The 15,887-nt window shown below is 38.8% G+C and overlaps 1 protein-coding gene across 3 annotated transcripts in view; it reads right to left on the reverse strand.

The window, feature by feature from the left end:
• Positions 1–15,887, reverse strand: part of PTPRF (protein tyrosine phosphatase receptor type F) — a 607,591-nt gene that overhangs the window by 511,326 nt on the left and 80,378 nt on the right. For all 3 annotated transcript variants that reach the window (XM_044442788.1, XM_044442787.1, XM_044442786.1), the window contains exon 2: positions 14,682–14,768. The gene's annotated coding sequence lies outside the window, so the exon portion shown is untranslated. The remainder of the gene's footprint in view (positions 1–14,681; positions 14,769–15,887) is intronic.

The raw sequence follows: 15,887 nt of genomic DNA on the forward strand, positions 1-15,887 counted from the left end.
AAGGAAGGCCCTGGCGATCATGGAATCGAGATGGGCTCTGATGAAATAGATGATCTGTGAAGGAACAAGGCACGATTTTTCATAAATCATTTTTTCATTCGATTTTTCATGTCGATCTTCCACCCTTCCTTGTCGCGTAGAGTGGTGTGTTCTCTCGACTCATGACCCTGAGACAACTCCACAACGATCAAGTTCGGCCTTGGGTGACACAGGAGAAATGGAATGTCCTGTTCACGAACTTGGTACATGGATTTGTATCGCTGTGAGACATCTTGTCTACCTTGTCATTCTTAGGCTTCTTATGGCCCGAAGACTTGTCAGATCCACTGTGCTCCCTCTTCTCCTTTTGTTTATGAAATTTAGAGGGCCACCTGCCCTCTGGCAGCATAGGACCATCAGCCGATGGGCGGGGAGGAGGGGCAGCCAAAGAGGGCTGCGCAGCGGACTGGCCCGCCAGTTGATCAGATTGAACCAAGGCCTGGTCCCAAAAAAGCCTGCGCAGGCAGTTTTCCCAGTTTTTTCCCGCCTGCTTGGTGAAGGCCTGGCAATGGCCACATTTATCAGTCCTATGACCTTCTCCGAGGCAAAGAAGGCACAGTTCATGTGGATCAGTGAGGGACATCTTGGACCTGCACTGAGAACACTTGCAGAAAGCTGCACGCTGAGCCATCAAGATTGAAAAAGAGAAGATAGCGAAGCCGAGAAATTTAAGAAGAGAATAAACCCTTTTTTGGGGGGAGATGTGAAGAAAAACTTCTAAAGGGGGGAGGGATGAATAACTTGGAAATCTTAACAAGAAAGCTAAGAGAACAAAGAACAATGGTTTTAAAGGGGATCAAGATACACAATATAGCTACAAACTGAGAGATGAAAGGCTCAAGGCACAGCAAATGGCAGTCGCAAGAAGACTGAGGAAATGGAGGGCACTCCGCCTTCTTATACTATGGGGGGGAGGGGTGCAGAGTTCCAACCAAAACCATTAAGCCTTTAAATCTTCCCAGCTACGGGCACTGCCCAGGCGCAGCACCCATATGTATGATGCTCAGAGACCACGACCAAGAACAGACTGTTAGAAACATCATACTAAAAGTTGCAATGTCTTAGTGCAAAACCTTGCATAAATATACAAAAATATTTCTCACCGTCTAGAGAGAATGGAAATTCATCCTTACATTGATTTCATATATAAGTTTGATCACAAATAGTCAGCCCTCCACATCCCTATTCATGAGGGATAGGTGTGCAGGACCTCCATGAAAGTGGAAAAACCATGAATATCTCTAGCCCCACCACCACCACCCAAACTCACCAGTACCTCCTCTTTGCAGCAAGGAAATGGGGAGAAATTTCCCTCTCCAAATGGGCAGGACAAGAAGGCATGTCTGCAGGCCTCCTTCCCTCACTTTACACTTCCTCTCCCTCTGTGGTGGTGCTTTGGAGACCTTGCCTCTCTCTCTATGATGATGACAATTTTCTGCAGCATATATTTTTAAAAATAAAAGGCTTTATGGTAGTTCATTTGTAAGTACAAGTTGTTCTTAACTTGGGTGTTCATACCTCAAGCACTGCCTGTATTAAAACACTGACTGGTACTTTTCAAGCATTTTCAACAGCAGGATGAAAAATACCCATTTTGAATCAAGGTGGCTATTGTACCTGTTGTGCTTAAATAAGGATAGTCAAAACCAGATTAATGGACCAGTTTTCTGTCAGAATTAATTCAGATGGAATGAATCAAAATCCTAAGAGATACCTTATCTCCACCAATGGTGTTTCGAATTATTTTACACCCATGTTGTATAAAATAATTTTATCTTTCCAGCTGCCTGTTATATAAATTTTTAGCATTTGTACTTTAAGCTTTGAGGTAGGATGGATTTGTTAACTGCACATTATTGTTTCTGTTAATTTTTTAAAATTATATATACTGAATTTGCTTCCTACAGTTATTTCTCTGCACACAAGTGGTTTATGCTGCTGCAGTTGGGGAAGTAACATTAATTTCATCCACTGCCTTACTTACTGAATGATTAGTTGATTTTATATAAAACAATTATCCTGCCATTCCACAAAAGACTTCAAGAAACTAATAATTAAAATAAAATTATCATTTCAGTGGGAAAAAGTGACAACATGAAAGCAACTACTGTGGTAATCTAGGTTAAATTTAGTAGCCGGGATCCTAAATTGCTGTTTCATTCTTTTTAAAATTCTGTCTGCAGTTTCCCATATATCCCATCCCAATGTGAAGGGTTCTGCAACTCGAGGCTACAAAAGGACGGGAGAGGTAGGAAAGCTGTATTCCATGAAACCTATTCAATTCACACATGTTAAGTTATATCTTAAGTCAGTATTAGAAATTAGAAATTACCAAAATGTCTAATAAATAACAATTAGATTTCAAATAATCAAACTGTTTCACAAACATGATTTCAATATCAAATTCTAACTGATCAATCAACAATGTTGTAACAACTGTTCAAGACAGGTTAGATTAAATTCTAAGTGAGCAACAGAATCTCAGCTGCCAAGGCTGAAGGAGTAATTCACACTCCCAGGTTATAACTGAAGATGGGCTCAAGGAGATTTGCCTGAGAACCAATGGCCTTGAATAGTAAAGGTATTAATTGCAAGCAGCTGGGAAAGTTGTGGCCTATTGGATCAGTTGTGGCCTACTGGATCAATTGTCTCCTACCAGGTTTCAACCTGGTGTGAGATCTTGCTCCCTGACCAAGAGCAGAAGACTTCATCTCAGGAAGGCCTACTATAGGGAAACAGTAACAGTGGCTTGAGGATAGCTCCCCCTCCCCTGCCCCAGCCACCAACCTCTGTTGTACAACAAGGAATTTGCCTATGTCATACTGAGGCATTCTGCTAATACTGTATAATTTTCTGCTATCCATCTGCACTTTCTCCTTTTGTTTCTGTATCCTATTCCCCTCTTCCTTTCTTCTTAAGGCTTTAATAATCCGTCTTTAATCTGATTTGCTGTTTGGGTGAATTGTGGCACTATATCTGGTGTCATAGTTGCAGGGCTGAACAGGAGGGCAGGTGTTGTCCAGCTATGGTGGGAGAGAGGAGGAGTATTCCTTGGCTTACCATTACAAATGGATTTGATCTTCCATAAAGATACCTTGCACCAAAATCAGTATAGCAGTACAGCTAAGTGAAAGAACTCAAAATCTTTCAATTCAATAAAGCCTGATTCCTGAAATCCAAATGAAGCTTGCTGTTTTCTACCCTTCAATTATTCTTCCAGTTATTTTCCTAGGCATTTTATCCTTCTCAACTTTGAAGAGTCAGCAGTATCACAAATATCTCAGTCTTGCCAGTCCACAATGCTCTTTCAAACAGAGATTGGTTATGCTAACATCTTCAGCATTAATAAGAGATTAATATTGTTTAAAGAGGAGATACAGCTAGGAATGGATCAGCATAGTAAAGTTTAACACAAAACCTAAAGACAGTGTGAGATATAAAATGTTCAAGCTAATTGAAAGTTATCAGACAACAAATTTGCCTTTTTGGTTTTCATTTGTAGGCAGAATAAACAAACATACTACACAAAGTAGTAAGTAGAATTAAGATCAGATGGTATTTTTGTCTCCAAAATATAAAACTGCATTTTGTAAAAAATAAAAACCAACCCATAAATGGAAAATTGCAAAGTATAAAATATGCATTTGCACAAACTTTTCATGTGGGTGAGTTAAAACTGTTATTGTTAAACTGGGGGTGTTTTAAGACACAAATGGCACACTTCATAGAAACTGCAGAGGGTTTTCTATTTCATATGAATCCCAACAGTATCATCTGTGCTAATACAAGCAAAACATGTACCTTCACACCCATTTTACTTGCTATAAATTCTCATTTTGGACACTTTTAAGATAAAATCAATGTGACAGCTAATATGCACTACAGAAAAGTAGATCTTTGTAACTAGTCATGGTTGGAACTTTGAAAATAAAATTAATGTCAAAAATAAAATTAATGATTCCAAACACTGATTTTGATAATTTAAAGCCACACACAAAAGCATTGTTCTATTACTTGAGACTTCAGAGATACCCTCCCTGTTGAATGGAAGACTGGAAGCTCCATAAATTATAAGGCCAAAAGGGAAGGGCTATGACTGGTAAACAGTTTTCCTTTGAAGCATCCCCCAGTGCAGTGAAGCTATTTCTCACTTCATGGTACATTGGGTAATTTACCAGGAGCTTCTTTGTATGTTCATTGTTACATAATTTGAAGCTATGTTCATATAACGAAACCACTGTACTACTCTCACAGCTATTTGGGAAGGCAAGGCATTATTGCTACTCTCCATAGGTATCTGAAGCACAGGGGTTTACATGTGACATGCAGCAACACGCCGTGTGGTGGTATGAGTGTTAGACGTAAGAGATCTGGGCTCTAGTCAGCACTAGGCAATGAGCCACCTTGGATTGCTCACAAGATATAAATGCAATATAATAACACAATGTGTTAGAGTGTTCTTTTTCAGTGCTCTCCATTGCTTTTTCCCCGGTACCAGGTTTCCAATGTAACTCAAGAGTTTGTGACCATTTAATGCTCAGTTCTCATCGGGCACTTTCTGAGTTTTCTCCTTAGCGTCCCCCCTTACTTTTAAAAAACTTCTGTACGCCTTTGGATACCCACTCCACATTTGCTAAAATCTCCCTCTTGTACACAGCGGTGTCATTTTGTCTACCCAAACAGTAGCTCTTATGCCTGAACATCTAAAACAGAGGGAATTATAGTGTTATATTCTCCAAAGACAGTCACATCAACACAGAAATATTCTGGATCTTTTCTTTAAAACTGCTTCTTGTAAGTAGGTGTATACTCTGTAGTGAATGCAAGTTGCAGAAGTTCCTACTGTGATAGCAAAGCTTTCTTAATCCATTGATGTACTGTCATGAGTAAATCCAACCTATATCCATGCGTGCCATAATACATAAATGATTTGACAAATCTTGTGCATAACATCTTTATTTTACAATGATGTGACAATCCAAAGAAATAGTAATTTTGAAAGCATTATCTTTTCCTGCATGTTTTAATTTATGTAGTATTGCATTTATAATCCTACCTTTTTTCCTTCTCAGAGGACCCCAAGGCAGCTAATGTGATATTTCTCCTCTCTATTTTATCTCCACAATAACACTATGATGTAGATTAGTTTGAGAATCAATGACCATCCCAAACTTACCAAGTAAGCTTCATGGCCAAGTGGACACTAGAACTCATACCTTCAGAATTCCAGTCCAACACTCTACCACACTAGCTTGCCATATTACTTCTTAAGAGATATTTATTATGTAAGCAAACTTGTCTTGACATAATATTGATCCTTAACTTAATGGGCCACCCTGCTCTCTAGACCTTTTAACAGTACACAGAAGATAATCTGAAGATTCCTTTTACCAATTATTAACATTGGAATTGAATTTTACTTTCAAAGAAATTGCTGCCCAACTGAGTGTTGAGTCTTGTTTGCACTGGCTGAATGAAAGTTAGCTAAATTAAATTGGCTCCCCCCCCCCCACCCCCACTGACTGAATTACCATTCCAAACTCAACTCATTCCCTGATGGACCTTTAAAACAAGCAATTTCATCCCAATGAAAGCTATTTAATTTTTCCCATTGTTCAGAATTCACTGTCTATTACATCAATAGTTAACAATATAAATTCTAGCCTGGCAACTCTAAAGATTTATAACCAACTTGACACTGTTTCATTAATGCAGAATTCAACAAAAAGGCAGAATTCTGTCACGGATTAGCAGCATTGTGTTTATAATTTCCTTTGTCTTCCAGTCTCAATACCTTTATCAATAAAAATCTATTTTATTTTCAAAAGCTTTAGTATTTTATATGCTACAAGTTTAAAACCTTCCTTGATGTCTAAACACTCTGCAACATTATAGAAACAAAGGTATAGGAAAAGTTAGGAGAACCCCTCTGAGGAGGAAAAAAATAGACCAGAATCTCTTCCTTGTGCCGATGAGAATGATTGCATGATGTCACATCCATTGTGCCTTCACAGACAGAACATTCTCACACACCACCTCAGTTAGCAAACACCTGTAAGAGATCAGAAATATCTCCCATTTCCTCCCTGTTGCATCTAGCTCTTTGCTGAAAAAACACAAATGAAAAAATACTGTGATACAGGAGACATGTAATTTAAATGTAGAATAACTTATTCAGCTTTATACTGAGTCAGGCCATTGGTTCATCTAGCCCAGAACTGTCACAGCTGACTGGCTGCAATTCTCCAGGGTTTCAGGCATACATTTGTTTTGCCCAGCCTGGAGATGTCAGCAATTAAACCTGGTACCATCTGCATGTAAAGCATGCTCTTTACCTCCAACCTATGGCAGCTTCAAAACTTGGTAGCTAGCCACTGCCCAAAAAAGTATCTCCATCCTGCTCAGTAGTTGCTCCCAAACCTCCATAGGTTGGCTTTTCCAGGATTAGAGTTCAAAATACTGGTGGAAGTGGAATTACCAAAATGGCTCTATTTCTGTGTCTGGGAGCACCCATGAGTGTGTGATGCACAGAGGCCATGATGAAGAACAACTGTTTAACAGCACAATGACTAAGATGCCTGGGTAATAACTTGATGGGCAGAGTCGGAGATGTTAAGAGGTCCATGACTTAACATGAGCTGGATTGTTCACTGGATGTAGTCAGGTTGATCTGTGCCAGGTAACTGTGGCTCAGTTTATGAAGGCCCAAGTATATGCTGCGGACAAAAAGGTAATATTCTGCCAGCATCATCATTACATTTATAACCAAACTTTCTTCCTCTTGCCAAAAAAATGCATGGCAGTTTACAAGGTTTTCCTTCTATTTTATTCTCACAACAGCTCTGTAAAGTAGATTAAGTTAAAAATCTGTGACTGGTCTAAAGTCACCCATTGAGCTTCCTGGCTTTGGCCACACTAGAACTCAGGTCTCATGAGTCTCAGTCCAACAGTGGGTATCGTACCACTGATGTTTCAACATTTGTCAGAGTGTACAAACTAAAACAAAAACAAAAAGTCCTGTTAGTAAATATCTAATAAAGTTGACTGAAGTCTCTGTTGTTCTACAGTGAAGATCCTTTGCATGAAAATGCTGGAAGCAGAGTATTACCTGCCAGCAAAGCGAATCGCACTACCTACCATTGAAAATTTGCCAGGGAAAGAGACTGCTGGGTCACAAAATAAGTGACCTGAAAACTCAGCATTATGCAAAATATGAACTACATGAATTCAAAAGTCACCCAAATTATTTGAAGTTTCATACCATAGTGACCTCACTGAGATGAAACTACCTTGCTTGAATTATGCAGACAGCTAGAATATTGCAGTGCATTTTAGATGCTTTATAATATGAATTAGATGCTTTAATTTAATATATAATACAGGCATGGGTCACAGGTGATGCACGCTTGGTTTTGTTAGGGTGAATGTGGTCAAAGATCAATGCTACTGTGCTAATCATATCCAGAGACTCAACACTGAGTAGAAGTAAGGTAATCAGGATAATAAAAGTCTATTCTTGGTCTGCACAAACCCCTGTTGAATTAAGAAAACGAGTAGCTCTTTAATGCAGTAGGAAGTTTTGAGCACTGTAGCAATATGTCAAACTAAAAACCATGCTCAAGTCTTCCAACCACACCCTGTCTAAATATGTTTTAGCACATTTTTTTAACAAAGCAACCATTAAAACACTCGTGCTTGACACAACATTAGGTCAAAGGGCTACCTTCAGTAAAAGTTGACACTTCCAGTAAAAGTTGATGTTTTACTATACAACTGAAAGCCAGTCCTCAGAAGCAGCATCCTAAACTAGTGTGCACATTCTATAACTGTTTATAGTAACAGTGTTATGCATCTGACAGGTTTATTTGTATAACAGTTTACATTTCCATTATGTTCTGTCATCTGTTACACAGAATTTGTATTTAAGATGATCCTACTGTACCTAAGGTGTTACTATGAATTCCAAATAGCTGAACGGCTCTTGGGAAGAATTTGGAGTTATTCCTTCTACCCACAGCAATAGTTTAAACAATGAACACCTTTTGAAACCCAGACACACCATTAATAATTATCTTATCATTACTCAGGATTAAATTAAAAAGGGAAATAAAAATGAGTTCACATCTTTTTAATGGTGTCTAAAACATGGCACGAGCTGAAGAAACAGTTTTACAAAACAGTTTTACAAAACTCGCTTTATTAATGTGGACTAATGGAGCCTTCCCCAACCTTCTGCCTTCCAGACATTTTTGGACTGCAAAACCAAGAAATTCCAGTCAATGGCCCTGCTGGATGGGAATTCTGGGAGTTGTGATCCAAATACCTCTGAAGGTCACCAGGTTGAGGAAGGCTAGAATAATGGACAATTCTGAAAGCATAAACAAGTTTTTGCCTTTAGGACAGAAAAGGGTCACAACTTTCGTAGCTCACTAAAAGAGTATGTGCTAAATACATGTAAAACTCAGTTTCTAAAATGTTCTTTCTCTATCAGTTCCTGTTAAAGAATATTAAGTAGCAGGGCTAGGAAAATCTCCTAGATCAAGCCCCTGAGTAGCTGCTGCCAGTCAGAGTAAACATCCAAATGGATGACTGATCTAACTCCATGAAAGAAACTTTGTGAGTGTGTCCAGAAAATATATAATTAGAAGTGCTAAACATCAGTGGTATACATGCAGCATGTCCCAGGTTCAGACCCTGGCATCTCCAGATAGGTTGAGAACTGTACCTTTCTGAAACTCCACTGAGCTGCCATCAGTCAATGTAGATAATACCATGTTCTGAGGACCAATGGACCGAGTTGCCTATGTTTATAAGGGCAAGGGGAATATATTTCGGGGAAGAGTCAAACCTCAATGCTAGAGTTCAGGCTTTGTATGCAAAAAGTCTTAGCTTTAATCTCTATCTTCTCCAGATATGATAGAGAAAGGCCTCTGCATGAAAACTTAAGAAAGCCATTGCCAATCAATGTAGAGATGTCCACCCCACCTCCAGTTTCACAGGCCAATTCACTGCCTTCAAATTTCACAGGGCAGATAAAAAGGGGGTGAGCCTACCTTTAAATACAAAATGGTAAAGGAATATTATTTGTAAGAAGGGGGAAAAAAGGCTCTACGTCTACTGCAGCTTGGCTGCCCTCAGCAGGCCAGCGCTGTTCTCTGGAGCAGAATGTCCCTTCAGAACTAATGCTGCACAGGAAGAATGATAAAGTGCCAGTCTTAGGAGCACTCAGGGAGTGGTGGAGGAGATGGCTGATACCATTGGCCAAGAGGTAACAGCTGTTTAGCAACTATGGGGATTTCCTATGCTTCTCTGATCAGCTAGCAGTTTAAAGGAATAACCAACAAGATTATGGAACAGCTACAAGAAAAATGAATAGTGGAACAATATGGTTAAAATGGTAACTAAGCCAAGCCTACTAAAAAGTGATATCTGGGTTGATTGTTGCAACCAGCAAAGGTGAAGGATGGAAGGGAAAACATGTATTTCATGCTGGACAAAGAACATTATTAAAGAAGATGAAATATCTGATGAAACACTGGTCTAGACTTGATAGAAATACTTTCAAGCAATACTGTGTCACTTATGTTTTTAGATCTTGATCAATTCACACTTCAAAAGACAGAAATACAACTTTCTTCCAAGCCACTAACTACTTTAGCACCTAACTCTAATTCCACAATATAAATTAAACATCAAAGAAAGATTAGAGTTCATTTTTGTTAATCCCATTCCATGCTACAACAAAGATATCACTTCAAGAGAAAATATCTATACTACAGGACAGCCAAAAGATTTGCTCATATCTTGAAAGAAACATGCCAAATATTTCAACATTCTACATGCAACTATTAAAATGCTGGACTATGAATGGAAATATTTCCATTCATAACCTATTGTATAGTGATTTTTTGTCTGCTTCTTATTTATCAGTGATAGATCAAGCTAAAATGTAAAAGCAACAAGCTGGAATTAAAGGAATAACCACTAAACGAGTCATTTTTAGGCCCAGAAATCTACAAATGATCTTTGAGCTGTCAACAAGCATTTTCAATGTAGCCTAATAGTGAACACTCATCAAATTTTCCCTTAATGAAGAACCACTGTTGCTTGAAATGCATTGGGACATTTGTAAAATTCTATGGAATAAACTGTTTCACTATGTGTGATTATCCTTTGCCTTTTAATATCAATACTGCTCTTCTTGACCAAATAAGAGTACCTCTTTGAATGTATGTTTGTTTAACCTTTGCTTATACTGGCAATACATATGTATTGAATTCAGTCTAACATTGTCCAGTATTTGTTCTCCCTCTCAAAGCCTCTATTTCCAGATTCTCACCACCTACATGGCATGGTATCTTCATTACAAAGCCAAGGTTTCTGGAAAAGATGTACAATAATACAACTGTAGCAACAGCTTGAAGAGCCTGTACATGGATTTCATCTCCCTTGCATCATTGAACATAATAACTTGATTATCCACAGTGACTGCCAAGTCTTTTTATTTCATAGTTTCATGAGGCAGAGGGTTCCTTGATGAAGCTTTGATTAATTGGTCAAGTGTAAGAAATTACCAACACTAGGAATAGTACTGTAAAGTTTTTTTTAATAATCTACAAACTTAATTACAAACTCCAAGGTGAGAAGATATTACAAGCTAGAATGAAGCTAGCTAAGGAAAGAAAGGAATTGGAGCCAGCCCCAAGATGACTGCAACTACTGTGTGGCTGTCACCCCATGACTCCAGTCACCCTCCCTACCCTATTGCTGCTGTTACTACCACCTGCTTTGTGGATCCTCCCAGAATGCTTTGCAGACAAGATCTCTAAAGAGCCAGTCTTCTACAATGCTTAGTTACGAAGAAGGACAACTTGAGCCATGTGTTTGGTGCTGGCTAAGTCTCCAAAGAGCCACACAAGCTGCTTTTCTGGCCAACACAACTCTTCAGAGAGTGGCAAAAGGGAGGAAGAAGTGATGCCAAAGGGGTGAGTGGACTGGGTTAGTCACAGCATGGCAAGGCAGAGCTGAGACAGACACAGTAGGCATGCAGGTGGAGTGCAGAGAAGATGGGACAAGAGAGGAAGGTGATGGATAGAGTTGGCAAGAGACAGATGCAGCAGCAACAATGGTGGGCAGTGGCCATAAAAGGCCTGGAGAGTTTGCATTAGCACTGAATTCTGTCTGTTAAATAGTCTGCTTTGTGTGGTTATTTTGTATTATCTTTTTATTATTCCTTTTTAAAATAAAAATATGATGCAAACTAATACAAAGTACAAACCATATTTTCAACTGACAAAGCCACAAAATACCAGCCCATATAAAGTAATCTCAAGATATTTTCAAGAAATGTGTGGGATGAAGTATTTTTTACTTTGATTAATAAGTGACATAGAATCAAGTTTGCTGAGCAGGCTCCCTGTATCACGAAATTATTTATCCCAGGACAAACTTGAACCTATACAGGAAACATACAGTTCAAATCACACTGGGGATCACTTTGACAGCAGTGGTAGAGCTAGAACTAGGAGGCCTCCAAATGACCTTCCAGAGAGTGGCAAGTGTCACCAGGCTGGACACTGGTCACTGAAGAATCATTTGTTTGCCTTATTAAAAAAATACTGTCAGAGGTAGCTGGTTGGACAAATATATGATTAATAATGCTCATGGCATTATTCTAAACTATATTATCCTTTTCACAGCATGAAACTTATTCCCAGGTAAATGTGCTTTAAATCAAAAAAAGCAAAAGCAAATCTTATTTTATTCCTGTAGTTATTACAGTGCCATGATTTAACTGAGCTTAAAATGTGAAACTACACCTGCTATTGTTTCTTTTATCAGGGCAACTGAACTAATTTTGTCTATTTCTGGAAATGCAGAAGCCATTGCAAAGCATGAAATTGAAGTGCAGAGAATTAGTAGTTAGCTGTGTATTTTACAAATGATGTAATACATTTGATCATCTAAAGTCCCTGCCCCACCCTCCAGAAATACTATTGAATTCCAGAGTCAAAAGTTACCTAGGTGTACCACTGTTAGGCAGTTTTATTAAAAGTTGAAAAAAATGGTTACATCTCTTTTTTCCCCATCATCAGTTAACACTTTTTTCTCTATATTCCAAATAGGATGCTTTCTGTTCTCTTCTGCACTGCTACACACCCTCTCTCTCCCTTACTCTGCTATTTTTCTTTCACCATACAAATCTCTCTGTACCCTATTAATTTCTACATTTTATTTACAATAACCAGAATTCTCTGGGCAGTGTACTAGTAAATTGCAAAGACAGAATGAAAAACAATAAATAATTATTAAAACCATAATACAATCAGCCTACAATAAAATAGGGATAAAACCAGCAACAAGAGATAAAACAATGCAGCACATAATGTCAAAGTAAAACCACCAGCAAAATAAAGCAGTGTAATGAATGAAGAGCACTAAAAAGAGTTTCTGAAATGCCTGGGAGAATAAAAAAGAACTTCACCTAATTCTAAAATATCATAATGCACTTGACTTCCAAGCCTCTCAGGGGGGAGCAGGCATTCTACAGTAGTGGGAGTTGGTCCCACTACTAAAAAGGCCCTCTCTTCAGTAGCTATTCTCCTTGTCTCAATTGGCAGAGGTGCCTGGAGGAGAGCTTCAGGCAATAATCTTTTCATTAGGATAAGCAGATATAGGACCAGGTAATCCTTCAAGTTGTTAAATGCTAAAACCAGCACTTTCAACTGGCCTGGAAACATATAGGTGTCCAGTGCTTATGGCAAATTACTAGTATAATATGGTTGTACTGAAGAGTATCACTTATTTGGCTGTTTCAAACTAACAGAAACTTCCAGGTGATTTTCAAAGACAGGCCTTATAATGCATTACAGCAATCCCAGTGAGAGACGAGAAAGCACAACAGTAACAGGGCTACTCCTTCTTAGAGAAGTAGCAAGTAAATCAGCCATGGCTGACAATACGCACTCTGAGCCACTAAGGTTATTTATGCATCTTGTGACAATGATGAATTTCAGAAGGCCTTCAAATTATGCATCTGATCTCCCACACTCCCAGAAAATCTATGTCCTACACAACTAGATCAGTGAGGGTGTTGATGGGAGTACATCTGTGCAGATCAACTCAGTTTCTCCTCCTCTCCATATATCCAGAAGTACACAGTGATGCTTGTGACCTGTGTTTCCCTGCCTGTAACAACCAGCCAGCAATGTTACATGAGCCTGTTACTCAATGACTACTAAAATGCCTTGTATTCTCCTGCTCTACGAGATAGGGCTGGTAGACAGAAATAGACTAAAAAGAGCAAGGAGGGAGAAAGACTTAGTCCAGACCATATGGCCTAGAGTGCTTGTAGGATAGTTCATATGGTGATCACCCTGTTCTGGAGGGGTTTGCACTCCCCCTATTACTCCTCCTCCTCCCCCTGGTGGAGGGGGGCATAATTAGCCCATAGATCTGATTTAAATACCTGTTAAAATGTACTGACTTGAATCAAGAATTCCAATGAACAGAACAATCCTCACATGATGCTCCTACTGGAAAGAAAGATTTGATTTTTGCCATTTTCTTTCTCTGAACTCTTTGTTTCTTTTTCTCTTCTCTGAATGCTGAAAACTTGCCCTGTAGTGATGTGGGACCCTCTGAAACCCTGTGGGACTTGGCAGGGAAGGACAAAGAGAAAAAGGAGAATTGGGGAGAAAATCCTCCTTCCTACAATGGGAGCTTCAACTAGATTTCTGTGTCTTTCATGAACAGAGGGGCACTCTGGATCTGTCCCTTTCTAAGAATTCCCTAGGTTTAGACTATAAAGTATAAAAGCAATATTTGTCATTCTATATTTTGCAGTGATGCAGCCCTCTTGTGTTAACTAAAAGCCTTAATTACATGCAAGAAAATGTCCATGTCAATTATTGGAGGGTGGGGGGCTTAATGTTAGTATTAGAAGTACTGGTTTACTTAGGGCACAATCTAATGTCACCACCCTTGACGCACTGCATGAAGCAAGATATGGCAGCAATTTTCACTGCAGCTGCACCTCATGCTTTATGTTTCATCTAGAATGCTATTTTCACCTTTCTAGATGAACTGGTAGAGAGGGTAAGGAAACTAGGTTGGGGTGCTCTATGGCTATGGCCCCAGTCTCCTCTCCTCTTTGTCATACCGCTTTTCCTTTTCTCCAAGGCATGTAAGGGAGACGGAGCCAGGGTTCAGCCTTTGGCCTCACAGAACCTTGGAAGTATGACTCTTGAGACAGTATCCAGAGGCCAAAGAACCATGCCATTAGTGAAGTTAACTTCAAGTAATAAGTAGTTGAACCTATTGGGTGAATTGTAAATGACTATTACAATTTTCACAATTAAACAGACAATTCTAAAATATGGCATAAGCTATTTTGAAGCCTGAAGAAACAAGTCAACTACTTGTAATTTCAAGAACTATTCATAATAACAAAAATATATGAGAGACAATTTGAATTATGGACACATTTTACAGTTTGACAGATCATTCCCACTGAAACATGCCTTCCTTTTCAGGCATTAGCTGCCAAATAATTTCCGTCAACTGCAACTTTTTGTTTTTGCATTTTATGTTTTCCCTTTTTATTAGTGTTCACTCTACATATGGAACACACTTATACCCACCTTTCTGCAGCAAACCTCCTTGTAGCTCCTTTGAAAGCAGGAGTCGTAGGTCCTTTTCACAATGATCAGACCCATTCAGGTGGTGCCCTACAGAATATAAAAAGTAGTGGTATCAATATAGTCTGAAAACTTTCAGTAGAGTAACTATATATGCTACCAAGCAGCAGCAGAGCACTAAGAAAGTCATCTACAGTTCCTGATGCTCAATTAGAGCATGTCTGCCAAACAAATTATAATCAGAACTTGTTCTTGATAGTTAAAGGAGGCCACAATCCTTCTCAGAGGCCTCCAGAATGTTAGGATTATAGGTGAAGAAAGAATCACCAAGATTGGAAGCTAGCCTAATTAATTTGGGCCAATGAGACTCCCATCTGAGCAAGCATTGCTGGAAATGAAAGCAGTTCTGTGGTGATGAATTGGAGTTCATAGATTAGCCTAGCATATTGAACAATTTAAGTGCTGTAATACAGTCAGCCTCAAACTTCCCTGACTTGCAAGATTTAAAACTTTGCTGAATCTGAAATGTATAGTTCAGCCATCCTCTCTTCTTGAAACACTGATCAGGATCTTAGCATTTACTTATTTATACTGCTGATACCCTATTCAACAGATAGAAGCAGCCATACCAGTGATGGTAATGATTGGAATGGGAGCCAGGTGCACATTACTTATCAGATCCCAAAACTAACTTGTAATTATGTAAAGTTATTGAGATAAACTCTCTTGAAAAAGGAGGCTGGCATTTGATTGCTATTAAGTTGAGCCTCACTGGTAATACTGCCTTGTCTTCTAGCTATACTCAATACTCAAGGTCAGCAGAATATCCTGACTATTTTTTTATCATGTTTTATTCTCATTCATTCTGCTACCTAGACTAGAGGTCTAAAGATCTTGTATTTAGTTCATCTAAGTAAAGAACATATTTTTGATGGTCTGAAGAAAACGATTAAGGGAGGTCAACATGCTCTTCCTACAGATTTTTGCCTAGTACAACACAATTTCACCCTCCAACTGAAAGCCGGGAGTTCATCATGTACTTTTAACTGGCATTTGAAAAACACAGGTGGCGGATAGTAAATTCTTGGTTGATAAGCTGAAGACAATTCTGTCTATTGGGCAACAATGTTCGTTTAAGACAGAAACAGTGAAACAGTAAGGCATACATGAATCTTTGCCAGAGTAGTCTGAAAGCTGTTTAAATGCAAA

This window comes from Varanus komodoensis, unplaced genomic scaffold (assembly GCF_004798865.1).
Source record: "Varanus komodoensis strain SLA01 unplaced genomic scaffold, ASM479886v1 scaffold1, whole genome shotgun sequence".
Lineage (NCBI taxonomy): Eukaryota > Metazoa > Chordata > Lepidosauria > Squamata > Varanidae > Varanus > Varanus komodoensis.